The sequence below is a fragment of the Petromyzon marinus genome, chromosome 43, assembly GCF_048934315.1.
Source record: "Petromyzon marinus isolate PM22_M1 ecotype Great Lakes invasive population chromosome 43, UKy_Petmar_22M1.pri1.0, whole genome shotgun sequence".
In the NCBI taxonomy this organism is placed as follows: domain Eukaryota; kingdom Metazoa; phylum Chordata; class Hyperoartia; order Petromyzontiformes; family Petromyzontidae; genus Petromyzon; species Petromyzon marinus.
In genome coordinates, this window is record NC_133709.1 from 4,252,713 (window position 1) to 4,273,345 (window position 20,633).

The 20,633-nt window shown below is 51.6% G+C and overlaps 1 long non-coding RNA gene across 2 annotated transcripts in view; it reads right to left on the reverse strand.

Moving 5' to 3' along the window:
- LOC142930790 (uncharacterized) overlaps window positions 1–17,932 on the reverse strand; it is a 42,778-nt gene extending 24,846 nt beyond the window's left edge. For both annotated transcript variants that reach the window (XR_012946740.1, XR_012946739.1), the window contains exons 1-2: window positions 17,847–17,932; window positions 15,046–15,367 (exon numbers count right to left, since the gene is read on the reverse strand). This is a non-coding gene — a long non-coding RNA (uncharacterized LOC142930790). The remainder of the gene's footprint in view (window positions 1–15,045; window positions 15,368–17,846) is intronic.
- Window positions 17,933–20,633: the final 2,701 nt, after the last annotated feature.

A 20,633-nucleotide genomic window follows, 5' to 3' on the forward strand; every position in this document is an offset into this window, starting at 1 on the left:
TATTAGTGAGTGAGTGTATGAGTGTGAAAGTGAGTGAGTGTATGAGTGAGTGAGTGTATGAGTGAGTGAATGAGTGGGTGAGTGGATGAGTGGATGAATGAGTGAGTGAATGAGTGGATGAATGAGTGAGTGAATGAGTGGGTGAGTGGAAGAGTGGATGAATGAATGAATGAGTGGGTTCGTAAAAAACAACCCCCTACCTCCTCGTTGGTGCCGGACGGCAACGCTTTGGTGAGCAGTGCCGTGGGGGGGAGGGCCAATTTAGATTGGCCATTCCCCTCATGGCGTTTGTAACCACCACAGCGGCCAAATGGGGGCTCTGGACGGGTGCGAGGAGCTGGTAACCCCTCCACTTTCAATTAATTACCATAAAACCACGTCTAAAAAATCTAATTAAGCTTGTGCCGGAGGGCCCCGGGGGGGACAGGCGTCGATGACGTCTCCTGGCCATACCCCAATTGGCGGAGCCAGGAGACTGCATCCTTACCCTCGGGGCTCCTCCAGAAACAACAAAAAACCACTACGTGTGGCCACGTGCAATGTTAGAACGCTCACTGCGGAAGAGAGGCTGCTACTCCTCTGTCGGGAGATGGACCGGTACAGCCTGGATCTTTGTGGTATTCAGGAGGTCCGATGGACCACCATGAGGGGTGGACAGTCCTCTACTCGGGGCAGCAGACTGCCAAACAACTCTTCTTTTGAACAAAAGAATGAAGGGAGCGTGGGAGTGTGGTGGTGAGGTGTGGAAAGCTGGAAGCCCCAGACTACTTTGGGCTTGCCTTCCTATCAACCAGAGGCAAGGAGTGGTGGTTGTGGTTACTTATGCCCCCAACGAAGACGAACATACGTGGAGGGATGCAGGCAAGGCCGATGAGTCAGATGCCTTCTATGACCTCCTGTCACAGGTGCTGGCTAAAAGTGGCCCCTCGGGATAGAGTCATCTTGTTGGGCGACTTCAATGCCCGAGTTGGTCCTGATGCTGGCACCTGGTCTGGAGTGATTAGAAGGTATGGGCCAGATCAGCTCAATAACAACGGTAGGAGGCTGCTAGATTTTTGTGCAGCCCTTGGGCTTGTAATTACCAACACGCTGTTCCGGCATTGGCGCATCCACATAACATCATGGATGCATGCCGGGTCCAAGCAAGAACATCTGCTGGACTACATAGTGACGGAACAGCGGATGCGGGCCCAAGTCCTTGACACCAGGACCTACCGTGGAGCTGATCTGCCCACTGACCATCGACTTGTCACCTGTAAGATGCGCCTGCCGTTCTTCTACTCCGGTGGTGAGTGTACACCCAGGACCTCATTCAAACCCATAGTGGCCTGGTCTCAGCTAGCTGATTAAAATTTACAAGCGAGAATTTCATCATCGCTTGCGGCTGGGGTTGGCATTGTCCCCCACTCCTCCTGATGTCGAGGGGAAATGGGCGAGGTTTAGGACTGTGGCTCATGCAGATGCAATGATTGCTTTGGGTACACGGTCCAGACCTCCCCAGAGACCCTGGCTGACAGAGGAGGTGTTAAGGCTGGCTGAGAGAAAGCGACAGGCCCACTCTCATCGTCTACAGTATCCCACATCAGAGAATGAGGAGGCTTACCGCAGCCTTCGCTTGGAGGTTCTGAGAGCCGTGACGTGCTGCAAGGATGGGTGGTGGTCGCGAGTTGCTGAGGAGATGGAGTCTGTCTCAATGGCCACGATCACAAATCGCTATTTAACTCCATCAAAAAAGTAACCTGCAGCGCCACACCTATTACCATCACGAGGGGAAAGAACGGTGATCCAATCTCCGACCCTCAGGAACAGGTTTGCAGATTTGCTGAGCATTTCTGTGAGGTCCTGGGGGAGGGGAAATACCTCAGCCTGGATAACATCGTGTGACAAAGTAGGGATGACCTGCTGAGGCTGCGGTGTCACAAATATTGGAAGTCACCCCCTGTGAATGGCTGGCTGAGGTGCCATCTGTTGAGGAAGTATTGAAGGCGATCCAGAGTCTGAGACCGGGCAGAGATGATCTCCCAAGTGAAATGCTGAGAGAGGGTGGCATTTGTGCGCAGACTGCCCTACATGACATCATAACAACAGTCTGGACCACTGTACGGGTTCCACAGGATTGAAAGGATGTCCTGGTGGTCCCCCTCTTTAAGAAGGGGGACTGCACAAACTGTAACAACTACAGGGGCATCTCACTCCTCAGTGTGCCGGGAAAGGTCCTGACAAGGATTATTCATCATCGCCTTGCTAGACACGCTGAGGAGAGGCTTGCGGAGCCCCAATGCGGTTTCAAGAAAGGGCGGTCCTGCACAGATGCCATATTTTCTGTCCGTCTGCTACAGCAGAGGTGTAGGGAATTCCAACAAAACCTACATATCTGCTTTATTGACCTGGTAAAGGCCTATGCTACCATCAGTACACCTGGGCTCTGGGTTGTTCTTCGTGCTTTCGGAGTCCCTGACCCTCTTCTTATGATCATTAAGGACCTTCATGATGGTGAGCAGGCCTGGGTAAAACTACGTGACCGGGAGTCGGAGCCATTCCCTGTTTACCTTTGGGTGTGACAGGGATGTCCTCTGGCTCCCAAGAACAACGGAGGGCAGAGGAGCAATGCTCACAACAACGAGCGGAGTGTAGGGTGGCTGAAGCATAGCAAGTTGGCACAGTAGGGGGCACAGGTGGTGCATCAGCCAGTCATCTCAGTCAGTCGACCCGTGGCACCTGGGTCTGCCCTGTGACCTCCTGCCAGCGGGTGTTCGACATTCCACGTAATCTCAACGCGCACATAGCCTGACACAAGCGTCGTGGTGACGTCACCGCCACTTAGTGGTGAATGGCGGTTGTTGTTGTTGAGTGGGTGAGTGTATGAGCCAGTGTGAGTGTATGAGTGGGTGAATGAGTGAGTCGGTGTATGAGTTAGTGTGCGAGTGATTGTTATTGTAAACTGCAGTGTGGTGTTTGAAAACAGTGTGGATGAGATTAAGTAAGGTCACGGACGAGACTCAGGCGTTATAGGTTAACTGTCCGAGATAACCTGCAGGCGGATGCACCACCGTGTCAACTTGCTGCGTTTTATCCGCCCCGGCGCTCTTGCTGCTCGTTGTTGTGAGCATCGCTCCTCCACCCTGCACTGTTGCTGGAGGGCGATGGCCTTCCAGTGCTCAGTGGCATCACTCCACATGGATGTGTGAACGCACACCCACAACACAAGTGCAGCCCGCTGGCCTGAGATTTGGCCAAGAGATTGCAGCACAGTAAGTAGGCATCTGAACCCATCCCTACAGCGAAGTTTTTTGAGACCGTGACTATTCTCCGGGGTTCTCCGGTAACCTCCCACAAAAAAGCTTATACAGTATAATAAAAGACGTTTAAAAAAAAACCGAGGAATAAAAATCATGCACACGCATGGATTCTGTAACGCACGCCGTTATTCATCGCGCGCGTGTCCCAGGAAGCGTTGGGAACTGGCGATGACGTCATGCGACCCGCGGCGTGACGTGGCGAGACGATGTCACGCGACGTGACGTAGAGACGTCACGCGACGTGACGTGGCGATGACGTCATGCAACGCGCGGCGTGGTGAGGCGACGTCACGCGACGTGACGTGGCGATGACGACGTCACGCGACGTGCGGCGTGACGTGGCGAGGCGACGTCACGTGACGTGACGTGGGGATGACGTCACGCCACGTCACGCGACGTGCCGTGGTGATGACGTCACGCGACACGCGGCGTGACGTGGCGAGAAGACGTGACGGGCATTAGCCTTGGCCACCAAGGTGAATCTTTTTGGCACTTTTTAATCGCCCTGTTTTTCGGGCAACACTTTGATCAACCGTGGCCTCTCTTTGCAATGAGGATGAGTCCCTAACAGCAACACAGAGGACGACGCCCGATCCACAAATACGAAGGAGACATCACAGCGATACACTCCGCTGCTACTCCTGACGCGGTTATCTGGGCTTGACCACCTGAATGCGAAATTGTAAGTTGTTGTTGCTCTGCAGCTGCATCAGCAGGCGTACGAAAGAAGAAGCGACACAACTCTGCACTCAAATTCTAAGCACGTTGGATCGTGAAAGTTTACGAAAGTTACCGTGAGCCCTCCTCTGCAGACGTACGGACGGACACACAGATCTACCGCATGTACGTTTTCAACCCTGGTTGGAAAGATTTATTTTTCTAAGTGAAATTTACGCCAAAGCAGGACCCTCTTGAAAAATAACCTTGAGACTCCGCCTGGCTTTCCTGGCTAAACCAATGCTCCCTTATCGTTCCATCGGCGCTGGGGGTTACAGCGGAATGGGAATTTCTTTGTCGGAGGGAATTCTTGACGCGCTCCCAGCAGGCCGTGAGAGTCCACGCGGCGTCCACGCCAATCCGGCGTAGGGGTGGGGCGGTGGGGCGGGTGGTGGTGGAGGGGCTGAGGGTGCTGGGGGGGCGACGGAGGGAGGAGTGGGGCGAGGGGGCAATCGGTGCAGAAAACAAACGCGTGCGCGAGCACGCCTGCAAGCGGTGCACATTCCCGGGGTCTCCAGGCAGCCGTAGCTGATAACGAATCTCCGCCTGGGTATTCGACGACGATTGGGCCGACGGCGTTAGCCTGGGGCCGGACGGGGCATTCGCTCGCAGTCTCTCGCGGCCGGTGCAAATCGGGTGACGTTCGAAGGGCTGGACCGGAACGGGCTTACGGAACAAGGGTTTGGCATCAAATGGCACGCGGGTTCTGTATCGGATGATGCTAGACACGGGCTCTGCGAGAGATCCTATGGCAAGTGGGTCCGATATCGGATCGCAAGGCACGCGGGTTCTGTATCGGATGATGCTAGACACGGGCTCTGCGAGAGATCCTATGACAAGTGGGTCCGATATCAGATCGCAAGGCACGAGGGTTCTGTATCGGATGATGCACTGAGATTGGTCTGGTTGATTATTACTTCTTACAAGTCGACATCAGCTGATTACGCACCACACACTGAATGCGGCAATGCCGTTCTCGTCACGCCGTACACTTAAAACGCACAGTCGCCACGCTGCGTTCAGTTTCATCCGTCTGATGTAATTGCAAAAATAAAATCAGCAAATTGCTCGATAACCCTGCCCTTAAAACATTTAACACGGGCAACGTCCTGGGCGACGTCGGTTCTTCAACCGCCGAGCGAACGCCTCCAACGTCACCGATTGTACATAAAAGACAAAGATCCCCTTGTACAGCCTTCACAGACAGTTGGGGCAAGTGCCCCAACACACACACACACACACACGTGTTCCTCCTCGGGCCAGCGTAACTGACCGACGTGTTGGGCTGTCTACGCTATTCGTGCCACCACTGCTAACGCAGCAGCGGCGGTGTCAGCGGCATCATCGGCAGCGCCCCGCATCACACCGGTGGGTGGTGATTAACGACCTGAGGCCAAGTGAGAGGGCCCCGGTGGCAACCCCGCGCTAAGCCTGCGCTGGAAAGGCCACGGCCGCCGTAATCCGCGCCGTGGCTCAGCGCGAGCGACGGCGTTGCCCAACTTTAGGCGCAATGAGACTAAGAGGGGCCTGACCTCAACCTGCAATGACAAGTCCTGGGGGGGGGGGGGCAGCGGGAGTGGGGGGATGGGTGGTTGTGGGGGGGTGATGCACGTGATGCGGAGGAAGCAGCGATGGTGCTGCCTCATTGGGGGCCTGATAAGCAGAAATTATTTCGGGCCATCCGCACCCCCATAACCAACCCACCCACCCCTCCACTCACCCCCGCACCGCCCGCCACACCCCTCCACCCACCCCCCACATCTACCCTCCTTTCAATGTATAAACTCCGAGCGAGATGACAGAAGGGATGTATGGTTGGACGAGAGATCGTGTTGCGGTGGGCTGAGCGAAATGTGGGCGACGGCGTAGCGAGGGACGGGAGACGTAGACGGGACGGATGCAGTGAAACGACAGCCGTGTGGACACGAGCGACAGATTTGTCGTGAGATGCGATAGGATAAGCGCTGACGAGACAGAGATGAGAGAGATTAATTACATTAGCTCTTGAAATATTCTCTGGGTCGTTCGGGAGAGTCACGGTTCACGGAAAATAACACAAAAAACGACGATATAACACAAAAAATAACACAAAAAACGACGATCGAAACTCGAGCGAAGACGACCGCTTGTGCCGCGATCGAAACGTCCGAGTTTTTTGTGTTATTTTCTTTGAACCTACCCACGTGACTTTACCGAAAGCCCCAAAGAATATGAATTCATGCAGTCACGAAAGCTCCAAGTCAAGATTTTATCTCTTGAGAGTTAAGTGGCTCTTTAGGTTCACGAGTTGGGAGATAACATTCGGCGCATCCTCATTCTTTCACGAGTCCCTTGAGCTGTTTTTGGGGGGGGCCCTGAGATTTTGCTCGGTTTGCTCACTACGAGCGCCGCCACCGGGTGAAAGGCTGTGTCGCGTTGACGGCAGAGGGAGGTTGTGGTGGGTGGGTGTTATCCACGGTGGTTGTGGCGGTGGCGTTGGCGAGTGGGCGTTGTGGGCGACGTGGTGTTGGCGGTGGAGTTGGCAGTGGAGGGGTAGAAGCGGAGGATGACGGTGGCAGAGGTAGGCATGAGCGGTGCTGGTGGTAGCAGTCGGTGGTGGTGGTGTGTGTAGTGGTTGTGGGTGAGTGGTTCATGTTTGTAGTGGCGTCAGTGTCTGGGGGGGTTGGTGGGTGGTGGGTGTTTGTGGTTGTTGACAGTGGTGGTGGTGGTAGTCGTGGCAGCAGTGGGTGGTGGTGATGAGTGGTAGCCGATTGGTGCGTGGCACCAGCTGTTGTTGACGGTGGGGGGGTTGGTGGGACACTGCGTGACTGCGCCAGGTGCATGCACGCACGCACGCACGCGCACACACGCGCGTGGCAAAACCCTGCAGGGGACTCGCACAGCTGTTGCTGCTGGGCACCGCGGGGTCACACGAAACAGCTTCTGTACAAAAACAGCTGCAAACTGGAAGCTCAAAGCGTGCGCACACACACACACAACTATATAAAAGAGAAAAAGATCCCCCGTATAGCCTGAACAGACTGTTGGAGCAAGTGCTGTTAGCGAGCACTTATAAAGGCCGGCACGGCGCACGAGGGGGTGGGTGGCCAGCACCACGCCGGACCGCCTTTGTCTCCCCAGTGGCGATGTTTACACACCGCACCGGGTACTCACTTGAGGCTAAGTCGACCTAGGGGAGACCTAGGACCGGTTCAGATAATTTTCGCTGGTGTAGGCCGCGAGCGGGAATCGAACTCGGTTCGCCGGGTTCAGAGGGCAGCGAGCCGACCGCTGCACTGCCGCTCCCCCCACACACACAAAGACACACGCACACACAGACACAAGACAAAGACACGCACACACAGCCACGATCACGCCAAACCTATCGCCTTTAACCACCCCTCCCACCCCGGCATCACATACTTTGACAACTGTGTGCCCAAATATGGTTCGCTGATGAGCGCTCAGAACACGACACAGTGTATGCGTCTCCTAAGTCCCCCATCCATCCCCCACCCCCCTCCCCCGCCGAGTCGCGTGATTGCCAATGGGAAATATTGAGACCCTCAGGCTCCGTGGGACCGAAAGGTTTGGGGGAGCGTCGTCTCCGTTCGCTGAGAGACAGCGAGCATTTGAATAGGCAGACTTCTGTCCGTCTCGTCTCGCCCACGAGCCACACACGGGTGGCCAACCACCTCCACCGACCTCACCCCGCGTCACAGCCGCTTCTCTCTCGCGCTCTCTCCACCCAGCTCATCCCACTGGGATTTTTTTGCACACAGCGTTCATACACGGTACTTAATCTGGAATAATTTCCTGTTTTTTTCCTGTTGCGCGTAGTCACTTTTTAGGATGTTTTCTTGTTCGTGGTTTTTGTTTTGTTGCGGTTGCACCCGAGTCAAGGGCCGCATGGCTCACAGGGTTATCTTCTCCATATATATAAAAGGGAAAGTTGTGATTATGTGTGTCTGTTCAAAATGTTTAGCGTACTTCCCGACATGCAACAAACTTGAAAATTGCCATGTGGGTACTTTCCAGACTGTACACCATGCAAAAATTATAAAAATACACTTTTGTATATTTTTTTTGGGGGGGGGGGGGGGCGCAATAATGGATATATTTTGCACGGCAAGTGAGCTGTGACGTCACATCTGTCATGTGACCCGTGTGCGGAAGCGTAACGGAGTGTGCCTGCTGATCGCGGCTAAAGTGCCATACAAATGTGTCGCAGGTCGAAGGCGTTCTTCGTGCAGCATTGCTTTATTATTTCAGTCGTTTACTCCCGTACGCACCCTGAAAGTTGTGCGTGTCTGCAGCAAGCGTGTGTATGTGTACCTATGGACCCGCGCGTGTGTGTGTGTGGGGGGAGCGGTAGTGTAGTGGTTAGCTCGCCGCGCTACGAACCCGGCGACCTGAGTTAGATTCCCGCTCACGGCCAACACTGGTGACGATTATTTGAACCGGTCCTGGGCCTCCCCTAGGGTCGATTCAGCCTCAAACGAGTAAGTGGTGTGGTGTGTGAACATCGCCACTGGGGAGACAAAGGCGACCGGGCGTGGTGGATCCAAGTCCCGGGCGAAGCCGGGTAGTAAAGCTAGTACCTAATAAATAAAACTGAAAGTGAAACTCTCCTGCTGCCTTCCCTCACCTGCCGTGCCCCCCAACTTGGAACTCCGTCCTATCGCCACCCCCCCCCCCCCCGCCGGTGTTCACTCTTATCTATGAACGTGTTTAATAGCGATGTTTGTTACTGGCTGGTTGGCGTTCCCAGCGATGGCGAGATGTTAGCTACCTCGCTTGGTACGCAGGAGGTCCTGGGTTCGATTGCAACCCTGACGCCTGCTGTTTATTTGGAGTTTGCGTGTCTCTCTCTATCCCCGTAGCCGCGTGGATTTTTCTCCAGGTCCTCCGGTTTTTGACTCCGCATTTAGCATCGTGCGTTAAGAGTATTTGGCTGCTATAAATAGCCACATTAGCCACTTCATTGGACTATCATTTGTGGCCAGGTCGCTTCTGAAAAGGAGCTCTATAGCTCAGTGGGCCTTTAGTTTTTGCTCAGCAACCGCGCTATACATACATCTACAGTAAATATATAAAATATTAACCGCTTGGCGTATTTAAATTCAAGAGGAGCCACTGTTTACGGGAAGACGGCAGGGCGTCTTGAGACACGCTTGTGTCGAGTCGCTATCGAGAAAGTCACAGTCGTTGTTGTTGTGTTTGCATACACAAACACATGACGCCACTCATTAATTCTGAGACGTGATGGTGGTGGTGTGAGTGGTTGGAGAGAGTTTGTGAGGAGCTGTGGGTATTGCAGGGGGGGGGGGTTGTGGGTATTGCAGGGGGTTGTGGGTATTGTGAATTGTGTGTGGGTGGGGTGTTGTGGATATGATCGTGAACACTGTGAGGATTGTAGGATGCTGTAGGGTGGTGGGGAGGGGGTAGGTTTGGCTGTTGTGAGTATTCATCTTCTTGGTTCTTTCGGTAAAGTCACGTAGAATGAGAATAAAACAATAAAACAAAATAAGACAATAAAATTCTCACGACGTTCCGGCCACAACACAAGTAGCCTTCTTCAGGTGAAGGAACAGAACTGTCGGGACGACAGCGCTTCAATGAACGCTGCTAAGATTCGCAGCGTCTTTTAAGCTAGGTGGGATAAGTAAAGCGCCTTGACAAAGGAGTTTACATATCAAACAGGAGAATTTAACATTGAAATAGCTGTGATAAAGTGTTGGATCAGCAGGGTGTTAAAGTCAGAAATTAGCACGTAACAAGTGAACATAAAGCAGACCTTAAACACGGTAGGACCAACACCTCGGCCGTAGCAGATCATTGTTCTAATTCAGTAGGCTCACATGCCATTGACTTTTCCAAGACGGAGGTTCTTTGTAAGCCATCTGGCTTCCATGAGAGATTCGTTCATGAGGCTATCCACAAATACAAGCACAGAGACAATTTCAACCGAGAAGATGGATTCTATCTTAGCAATCATTGGAAAGATTTGATAAATCATTTCAGTTCTTGATTGATTGTTCACGCTTACAGTGGCTTTCAGACAGCATACATTATAAAAAATTTCGTCTCCCCCCTCCTCTTTTCAAAAAAATAGATGGACTAGTCCTGGGCAAACTGCCAATCGCTGCGCGTGACGCCAACGTTTTTTTTTATAAATAAATGTGCCGTTTAAAAATAAATTTATTCAAACCAACACACCTGATGATGACCGTTTGAGTTATGGTCGAAACGTCGTGAGAATTTTTTATTGTTTTATATATATTTTGTTATTTTGTTGTTTCTCTTCAACGTGACTTTACCGAAAAAACTAAGAATATGAATTACTGCAGTCACGAAAGCTTTAAATCAAAATTTAAGGCTACTTGTGTTGTGGCCGAAACGTCGTGAGAATTTTATTGCCTTATTTTGTTTTATTGTTTTATTCTCATTCTACGTGACTTTACCGAAAGAACCAAGAAGATGAATCCTTGCAGTCACGAAAGCTTTAAATCGAAAAGTTGTGAGTATTGTTTGGTGTTGTGAGTATTGTTTGGCATTGTGAGTATTGTTTGGTGTTGTGAGTATTGTTTGATGTTGTGAGTATTGTTTGGTGTTGTATTGTTTGGCGTTGTGAGTATTGTTTGGTGTTGTGAGTATTGTTTGATGTTGTGAGTATTGTTTGGTAAGACACTGCTTAACCAATACATACTTCACTTGGAATGGAACTTTCTACAAACTGAGGGCACCCCAATGGGCTCCCCCCTATCTCCGGTTGTAGCCAACATTTTCATGGTGAAATTTGAGACTGACGCCATCCAGACTGCCACTCTGCGCCCAACCTTATGGAAGAGGTACGTGCATGACACTTTTGTCATCTGGCCACATGGCCGGCCTGCTCTAGACCAATTCCTCAACCACATAAATTCCATACACCCAGCCATCAGATTTACCATGGAAGTCTAAAAAGATGGCAAGCTACCTTTTTTGGATGTCCTAATAAAAAAGAGACCTGATGGTTCAATGAGCCACTCTGTCTACAGGAAAGATACCCATACAGATGCTTACCTGAAACCGGATTCCCACCACGATCCATCCCAGAATTCCCTCATCAAGACTCTGCACCATAGAGCCCAATGCATATCCGACCAGGAACACATAGCCAGTGAACTCAAGCACGTACACCAAGCTCTTAAGGCTAATGGTTATTCCAACTACACAATCCGCAAAGCTATCACTCCAACCATGAAGGACCCTCTTGAGGAGCCTTTCAAAACCATCACTTTACCCTACATTGCGGGGATCACAAAATAGATCTCCAAAATCTTGAAAAAACACAAGATCCAGGTCCGATTCAAACATTACATAAAATCCGTGATCTGGTTCCGTCTGTAAAAGATGGGATTCCGGACATACAGTACCCTGGCGTCTACAAACTAAGTTGCCTCTGTGGTAGTAGTTACATTAGAGAAACCAAACGACATGTCTCGGACCGTATTCGTGAACACAAAGCAGACCTGAAAAACAGTAGGACCAACACCTCGGCCGTGGCAGATCACTGTTATAATTCAGTAGGCTCACATGATATTGACTTCTCCAAGACAGAGGTTATCTGCAAGCCATCTGGCTACCATGAGAGATTCGTTCATGAGGCTATCCACATATACAAACACAGAGACAATTTCAACCGAGAAGATGGATTCTGGCTTAGAAATCATTGGAAGGATCTGATAAACCATTTCAGGTCTTAATTGATTGATCACGCTTAAGGTGGCTTTCAGACCACATCCATTATTTTTCGTCTCCCCCTCCTCTTTTCTGAACATAGATGGACTCGTCCATCTGAACAAACTGTCAAATCGCTCTCCGTGGTGCTAACATAAAAAAACCGCCACTTTTTCAAATTTTCTTGCTGTGGTTTTCACACCTGATGATGATTGCTTGTGTTGCAGTCGAAACTTCGTGAGAATTTTATTGTTTTATATTTGTATTATTGTATTGTTTCCCTTCTACGTGACTTTACCGAAAGAACCAAGAATATGAATCCCTGCAGTCACGAAAGCTTTAAATAAAAATTTAGTATTGTTTGGTGTTGTGGGGAGTTTTGGGGGGGGGGGGCTGGCAGGTTGTGGGTAGGGGGGGGGTTCCACTCTCGCCTCATTTCCATGATTCATCAAGGAGCACATCGCAGGAGAAAAGAGTTGGGCAGATCTCCGTCTCCCCACCACGACGACTAGAGTTACATAACCCGGCACTGGCCCGCCACCTCGCCCGCCACAGCATCAACAAGCGGGGCCCCCTTCTCATAACTCAGCGCAGCCGCCACGTGTTCGACCCAGGGCCTCCTCTCGCTTTCCATTGCGGAGCGCGGTGAAGACGCGCTGACCATGCCTGCTGATTGGTAAACCCGACGGGGTGAGGGGGGGGCAGGAGACAGGTCAGCGGGAGTTTGTGGCGTGTCCTGCACTTGTACGAGCAACAGTTAAACATTGATACCTTCTTAAGTCGCTGCAGCTTTGCAGATACGAAGACGACAACAACTCAAATGAGAACTTTCGATCGGAACTTTCTTCCAGCAAAAAGCGCGCTCTGGGTGGACTGGCCTCGCCGCTTCTGGTACGCATCAAGAGCTCTCGACGACGACGGCAACAACAACAGTTGTGATGATGGGCTCAAGTTCAACGCACAAAGGGGCAGATACGGGACGCAGAACGACGCCGTGTACACTGCTGTGGAGCGCCGTTGTGCGTGTTGCTGTTGCTTTTTTATTAACTCACTCTGTTGTTGTCGTTGTATCTTCAAATCTTGTAACTCAATTTTTACCCACTTCCCAATGTGGTATCGACTGAAAACTTGGTATACTTATGTCATACTGATGACAATACTATATTCTGCCATTAAAAATACAAAATATATTTTAAAACATTATTTTTTATATGTTATGTTTCAGCTTGGCTTTAATTGTCTACGGTCAACTGACGTTGGCTGTATTTGGCCACGGGCCCCTTACGTTGTGGCAAGCTTCGGGGCCACTTCCTGGAGCCGTGGAGTTGTTCCATTACTAGCACGGAAACATTTCATAAAAGCGTGTTTAAAAAAAAGTTTTTGTTAAATCTAATTTTTTTTTATCGCCAGGGAGAAACGCAGCCCCTTCCCTGCCTTCTTGGAACCCTATAACCCCTCTTTCTCTCTCTCCCCCCCCAATCCTCACCCGCTTCTTTCATGGGTAACCGCACAACAATTCGGCCTCAAGAGTCGACCTTAATCGGGACATCCGTGACGCCGCTCGGACACGAGGCAGGGGCCCGTTTTTGCGCGTCGGGAGTCGTGGTTCCAAATTTGGCCACGGTCCCAAACACGTTTCGCTGCTGCTGCCGCCGCCGTCAAATGGCACCACACAACTTTTACTTAATTGGTGAAACGTACGCAGCATCGGCATCTACGGATATAATGCGCCTTACACATGTGAATTATTATTATTGCTGCTGCTTTTGTTGTTGTTATCACACCCCGCACTCCCACCCGCCTCCCACCCCATTTTCTGCGACAAACTTAGCAGGGCCCTCCGAAAAAAGAAGTCGAGACTCAACGAGGCCAAATAATTTCTCGACAAAACTCACAAGACTGCAACCGTCTCGCCCAACAGGGACCACTCGAGCCACCATTTATTTGATTCCATATTTATTTTGCGTTTATTTTCTCCCCCCCGTTGTTTGTCGTTGTAACGATCTGACCCGCGCCCAACTGGAAATGCGTGGAAAAAAGAGCTTCAAGGCTCATCGGATTCCTCCAGGATACGTAAAGATTTCGGTCTCCCGATTCACCGCTCCTCCTGCTCGCCATGCGCCGCGCCAGCCCGCAACGCGCGGCGCTACGCGTTTCGCTCTCCGTAAAAATTCCCAAGGATTTTTGTTTCTTCCCAAAAAATTCCTCTTTTTGTTAAGCTTTATAGCCCAGCGAGGCGATACGGAGGCAGCCCGAGAGGAAAATGGGAATTGCACCGTCTGTGCAACTCGATCGCAACCCTGTAGCAGCACGAGCTAGAGTTTAAATATTGGGGGGGGGGGAGCGCAAGTAACAGCTCTTGGGAGGGTACGATGGTCCATGTCAAACAAGCTGTAAACAAACTATACAATGTGCTTGTGTCTGTCACGCGTGCTCCTCTGGCTCTCATCCTCCCCGTGTATCTCCCACGGGCAAAGGCTGTTGCGTGACGCTCATCGCTTAACCGTACGTACGATGAACCTCTTTCGCGTCTGGAGTGAGGCAGCGTTTACCGGATCATCATCATCATCACCACAAGCGCCAATCATATACCGGTACCGTACTCAGTTTTTGTATCAACACGTCTTGGCTTGACGATACGAATTTAGCAGGGGGGTTGAGCCTTTAATAAGCGGGGGGGGTCAATCCCCACCCACAGCCACCCCCCCCCTGGTGCTACTACTACTACTACGAGTCCCCACCGTGGTTTATCCGTTGCCGTGTCCTCAAGGTCAACCCATAGTGAAGGACGACCACCCCGCCACTTCCACAGGACGGAGACCCAGCACGCGGCCGTGCACGAGAAGCGCCGTTGCCCGAAACGTCGCCTACTCCGTCCATTCCCCCCCCACCACCACCCCCTCTTTTAATGTGAAGGTTATTGACGAACGGGTTGAGTTTTGTGTTGTTGTCGTTATCTGTGCGAATAGCACCAAGCCTGCCAACGCGGCGGCAATCACCGTAAAAAATGTTTTTTTTAAATGCTGAGCAATGTGAATCGCAGGGGTTTAAGCGGTGGGTGCTTTAGAAGATTCGGTCCATGGGCTACCGGGCACAGTATCTTACTCGTTGGTTACCACCGAGTTGCAACCAACATGTCTCAACCGCCGATAAGAGTTACGCAATAGCCTCGCTCAATTAGTGTGTGTGTCTACCACGTGATCGACATGTATTTAGCCATATACAGGAGGGAACCGGTGTCACTAAACATTTGCCACCTCTGTTGGTACCGAGTTCTGGTTTGGCCCATGGACCGATGCACCACTGGCCCCAAACAAGCACAACTCACCGGCAGAGATCCACGTCTGCCGTGAATGAGGGCCATTGGTCGAAACGTCGCCCACCGTGCACGTCGTTGTCAGGCATCGAGCTCTTCTCGATCGCCCATTCTCCTCCTCGTCCACCCCCTCGCCCCTCCGCTCCTTCCCGTCCCTCCCCGACCCTCTTGTGATCGTCCAAGTGCCCCTCGATCGTTGCCGCTCACTTCCCAGTACCTTACCGTAGCACGCCGCTGCCAACTGCATCGCGTGTCACCGTCCAGTAGGCGCCGTGCGTGAATGCGCTCGATAGATACACATCATATGGGGCCGTCCATAAATGACGTCACGCACCTGGGGGGGGGAGGGGGGGATCAGATATTTGTGACGATGTGTGACGAGGCAGGGGGGGGGGGGTTGAGAAATGTGACGTCACATCAAAATTCGCAACTTTAAATCAATATAGAATTGTTATAACAACACTAATTGTTATAACAACACTCCTACAACATCAGAGTGCAGCGCCACATTAAATACGCACTACAATGACAATAGTTGGAAGCGATTTGAAGCATGTTTTATTTTCAAAATGGAAATATGGTTTTGGGGGTGGGGGGGAGCAGAGCTTTGTGACGTCATATTTGAGGGGGGGTCTGACTTTTTGTGACGCCGTGTGACGTGGGGGGGGGGGTCGAAAATCGTCCAAAATGGCGTGACGTCATTTATGGACTGCCCCTATTAGATGTAGGTTTATATAGCGGTGTTAACGACGAATGTGGCGCTGTTGATGCTTTTGCACCAATGTTAGCAGCACAGTCGATACAAACACGATGCGTGGACTAGCAATGTACCGTTTTCTAGATTTGAAGCTTTCGTGACTGCAAGGATCCATACTCTTTGGTTCTATTCGGTAAAGTCACGTAGGTAAAACAACAACAAAAAATCACGACGTTTCGGCCACAACACAAGCGGCCTTCATCAGGCGAAGGGACCAGACTGTCTCGAGGACAGCGCTGGAGTGAAACACAGCCAAGCTCAGACCGCGACCTTTAAGCTGTGTGAGAGTAATCAAGGTGCCTAGACAAAGGAATTAGCATAAAAATTTGCATTTTAATAGGCGGACTTAGCATGATGAAAGGTAGGGAGGGGGTCGACCTGTGCAGGCTGGCGAGGGGGCACGGAAGCATGCACATGCTGGTGGTGTGAAAAAGGGGATTTTAAGCTGCGAAAGTTTGGGGTACCACTACTTGAAAAAAATATACTGTACCACAGCTTGTACCGTATTCAACAAATTAATTTTGTCACGGTGCGATGCCATCGGTGCACAGGGGTGGAGCCAGGATTTTGACTTGGGGGGGGGGTGGGGGGCTGACTTCAATATTCTGAGATATCCACTGTTTATGTTTTCCATTGGGCGCCACAAATGTATAAAACACATTTTATTGGATTTGAACGCGGAGTTTATTAGTAGGTCGAAGCCGCTGATGTGGCTAATAAGTTCGATAAGTTCGAAAGGCTGCCGCTCAAGCAGCCTGCAGGGCAGCACACAAGGTGGTAGCACAAGGTGGCAGCCTGCAGGGCAGCACGAGGTGGCAGCCTGCAGGGCAACACACAAGGTGGCAGCCTGCAGGGCAACACACAAGGTGGTAGCACAAGGTGGCAGCCTGCAGGGCAGCACGAGGTGGCAGCCTGCAGGGCAACACACAAGGTGGAAGCCTGCAGGGCAGCACACAAGGTGGTAGCACAAGGTGGCAGCCTGCAGGGCAGCACGAGGTGGCAGCCTGCAGGGCAGCACACGAGGTGGCAGCCTGCAGGGCAGCACACGAGGTGGAAGCCTGCAGGGCAGCACAAGGTGGCAGCCTGCAGGGCAGCACAAGGTGGCAGCCTGCAGGGGCAGCACAAGGTGGCAGCCTGCAGTATTTTGCAGCAGCCGGATATCCGGTTATCCCGATTACCGACTTTCCCAAATTTCAGGGGGGGGGGCTGAGCCCCCTCCCCCCCAGCCACCCCTGTGGCTCCGCCCCTGTTGGTGCACACAGCACATTTAACGAATACGTGCTTATGAAGAAAGGTTATTGCCTGAAACGTCACATATTATATAAATTCGTTTTTTTTCTATTAATGCTGCAGTGTTGTTGACGAACGTGGTGAGTCTGTGATGTTGCTGTTTGTCCCTGCTGGATTAGAATTGGACCTTTTCCTATGCGGCAGAAGAATTCCTTCGCACGCGAGACGCCACGTGGGAGACGCCGCCAATTGTGGCGTCACAGCGACACCCACAGGACGCGCCACGTGACCGCACGACAAGTCGAGGCCACCGAGGGCTCAAGGTGTAAAATACCGTAACGGATCATGAGACTCGATTTCCGAGTTAAGTTTTTGAAAATATAATTCCGAGTACTCTACCCGACGAAGCTCAAAGCAGTTTGGGCAACAACAAAAGTGGTCATACGTTAGTCGGTGTGTAAATTAAATCTTCTGGGCGGTGTGTGTGTGTAGATTCAGGCATGGAAAGTATGAAACCACCGGGCTATGTGGAGCTTTAATTGTTCTCAATTTGAACACATCACATCGGCCACGTGGAAATGACAACTCGGTTGGTAAGCGTGACGATGTCGTCGGATGGTGGAGGGTTAACGACACGAACTTTGGAAGGTGCTAAACACACACACACAACACACGTGTTCTCTCGCGCTCTCTCTCTCTAAATCAGCGTCCTGAACACTGTGCGCGTTCGCGTTCCACCGTCTCTCGGCGACGACGTCCAGCGCGCTTCTGCTCGAGATTTTCAAATAACGGAGCCGGCTCAATTGGTCGAAGCCACGGGACTCACCGCTTTGGGACGGAACGCGCCTTGCTCCATCCACTGAGTCCAGGATTCCCGGACTCCCTCCATCCCTCCTCCCTCCATCCCTCCATCCCTCCTCCCTCCATCACCCCCACCCCGTCTCTTCCTCGGTTTTAAAACAGCCGACCTCGAGCTCATCGCTAAACTTCGCGTGAACGGATTCGCGAGGCCGCACGTGGCGATGGGAAACCACGTTTACGGCGGTGGTGTCGCAAAGTGGAAGAGTCCATTCCGCGTGGCCGGTGATTGACAAGGGGGTGGAGGATGGAGAGAGGGGGGGGGAGGCGGTCAGTGGTTCAATCCAAGTTCACGTTTCTCCTATAGCCGCTAGAGGGCACTGTGTACTCGGGTAACACGGTGGGCGATCCATAACAGAGGGTGGGCATCATCGTGCCACGCAGTGCCGGACTAAGCTACAGCGGGGCCTGTAGCATATGTTATAGAGTGGCCCTAAATATAAAAAAAAACACATAATTTACTTGCATAGTAAAGTAATTGTATTTTTTTATTTGCTATACAGCCAGATAATACGACAAATCGCTAACCTTAAACATCCAGTCGTTCGTAAAATTCAAACGCGGTATAGTGCTATAGTAATAGAGCAAGTGCAGAATCACTGAACCGGAATTGATAGCTTGAAAACATTTAGCGCGGGGCCCTTGAAAGTGCGGGGCCCGTAGCTACTACACGCGTAGTAGCTACACGCGTAGTAGCTACACGCGTAGTAGCTACACGCGTAGTAGCTACACGCGTAGTAGCTACACGCGTAGTAGCTACACACACGCGGTGCCACTAGCATAATCCGGCACTGGTGTCACGTGTGTGCGCCCCTGATGCATGCGATCAATGTGCTGGAGTGTGCAGCGTACAGGCAAGCCCCTTCAACACGCATGCTTTCGCGACCAAATATCCACAATAAAATGTTTTTTTTTCTGTTTGGGTCAGATCGCGTAAATGTGTGTCGTTAAACCCGCCACCACCCGACACGGCCAAATAAGAACAGGTTTGTCACGTGAACAGAATGTTGCCGATTTATTATTTGCTACTTCAGCACAACGCCGTTCGCGTGTTGGAGAGTAAACCCACAACATCGCCAACTCGAGCCAAGACCGTTTCGCCGGTAATTACAACAAACAGCCTCGACGAGCGACAGCCAGAATGGCATGGCCAGAACTGGCTGTCTGCCTGATGATGCTGGTTGTACCAGCGAAACGTCGTACTCCAATTGTAAATGTTGTGGGTTTTACTCTCCAACACACCGGGTGTGCAACGAAACGTGTAACGAATCCTTGCAGTCACGAAAGCTTTAAATCGGAATCCTTGCTACTTGTCCGTGTCGGGCAGTGGCGGGTTTAATGACGCGTTTAATACTTAACGCGATCTCACCCAAAAAAAAAACCTCTGTTATGGATAATATTTGTCGCGAAAGTCCTACTGCGGCGTGTTCAATGGTAGGGAGGGATATCCATTATCCTGACCCAGAGATATCCCAACGCAGGGTGGGGTCAGCGACTTGCGGGATGCTCTTGAAATACTGAGAGGTTTTTTTTGTTTGGTAACGACATCTATATTTGTAGATTTGGCTTCTGACCCCTGTCCTGATGGTACCTGTAAGTGACATCGTTGGATGTCACTGTGTGAAGCCGGCCTTTGGAAAAGGCACGGCGCGCGATGTCTCGACACCGCTGACACCACTTGAATGTGGATGCAGTACCGGCCCTAAGCGGGACTCGGTGAGCAGACTGGCTGACAGTGACGGATGGCACCACGCACTCTGCGTGCAGTGCCAGCCCCTACAGGATAGAGGGCGAGAGTGCCGGGCACGGAACAGCGTTGCAAGGGGGCCATGGCACCCCGGTTGACCCCGGAGGACACGTGACCAGAGGTGTCTTCCTGGGGACCCCCAAAGGGGGGGCTGGGGTGATCACGTGTCCAGGTGGAGATCCTTCTAGAGATTTGGAGACGGTGGGCGTGGCTAGGGGCGGAGCGATGCTTGAAGGTGGGCGTGCCTAGGGGCGGAGCGAGCCCCGCCATGGAGCATATTGGCCGGGCCCCCAGTGGGACCGGCTGCTGGTGTCATCCTGAAGAATCCACGTTCCACGCCCGACGTCCAAGAAGAGTCATCAACACGTGGACCTGGACCCAGGCTGGGGTCCCGTCCATTGCAGCTACTCCGAGTGTAATTAGTGGTTAGCCTGGTGGAACACCACTCATAGGGGGTTATCTGGTGAAGGGACAGTTACCCCTTCGTGATAAGTGTGTTAACGTGTGGATGTTAAATAAACGTGTTGCCTCCAGTTCGAGTGTGCGCCTAAATCGAACCCACTACAGCACTATCAACATCATTATTTATTCCGGTGGAATCTGATGAGCTATGAAGCTCATTTTCAAAGATATCCTGGCCCCCACCTGCCCCCCCATTTTAAGTATCCGTATTAACCAGCGTGGTGAAGTATGGTCATACAAGTCCCATGGCCGGCAGTCTGGGAATGCCTTCATCCAGCAGTGGATTGACAAGAGTTGCTGTCGATCGCTGTTACCAAAGTCTCCAAATTAGACGGGATCAAGTTCCGCCCCCTGTCTTGTAATGCAAAAGTCTGGGGCGGGTGGTGGGGTCGGTGCGTCTTATAATCCGGTAAGAGCGTGACACCAGATTTGTGTAAACTTTATTATCAACAAGGGACCTTTCCTCGTAAAAGCTTTCTTATTTGGTGTTCCAACATCTTAACACCTGTGTTATTGCCAGAAAGGTTAAACACTCATTCTTTTATA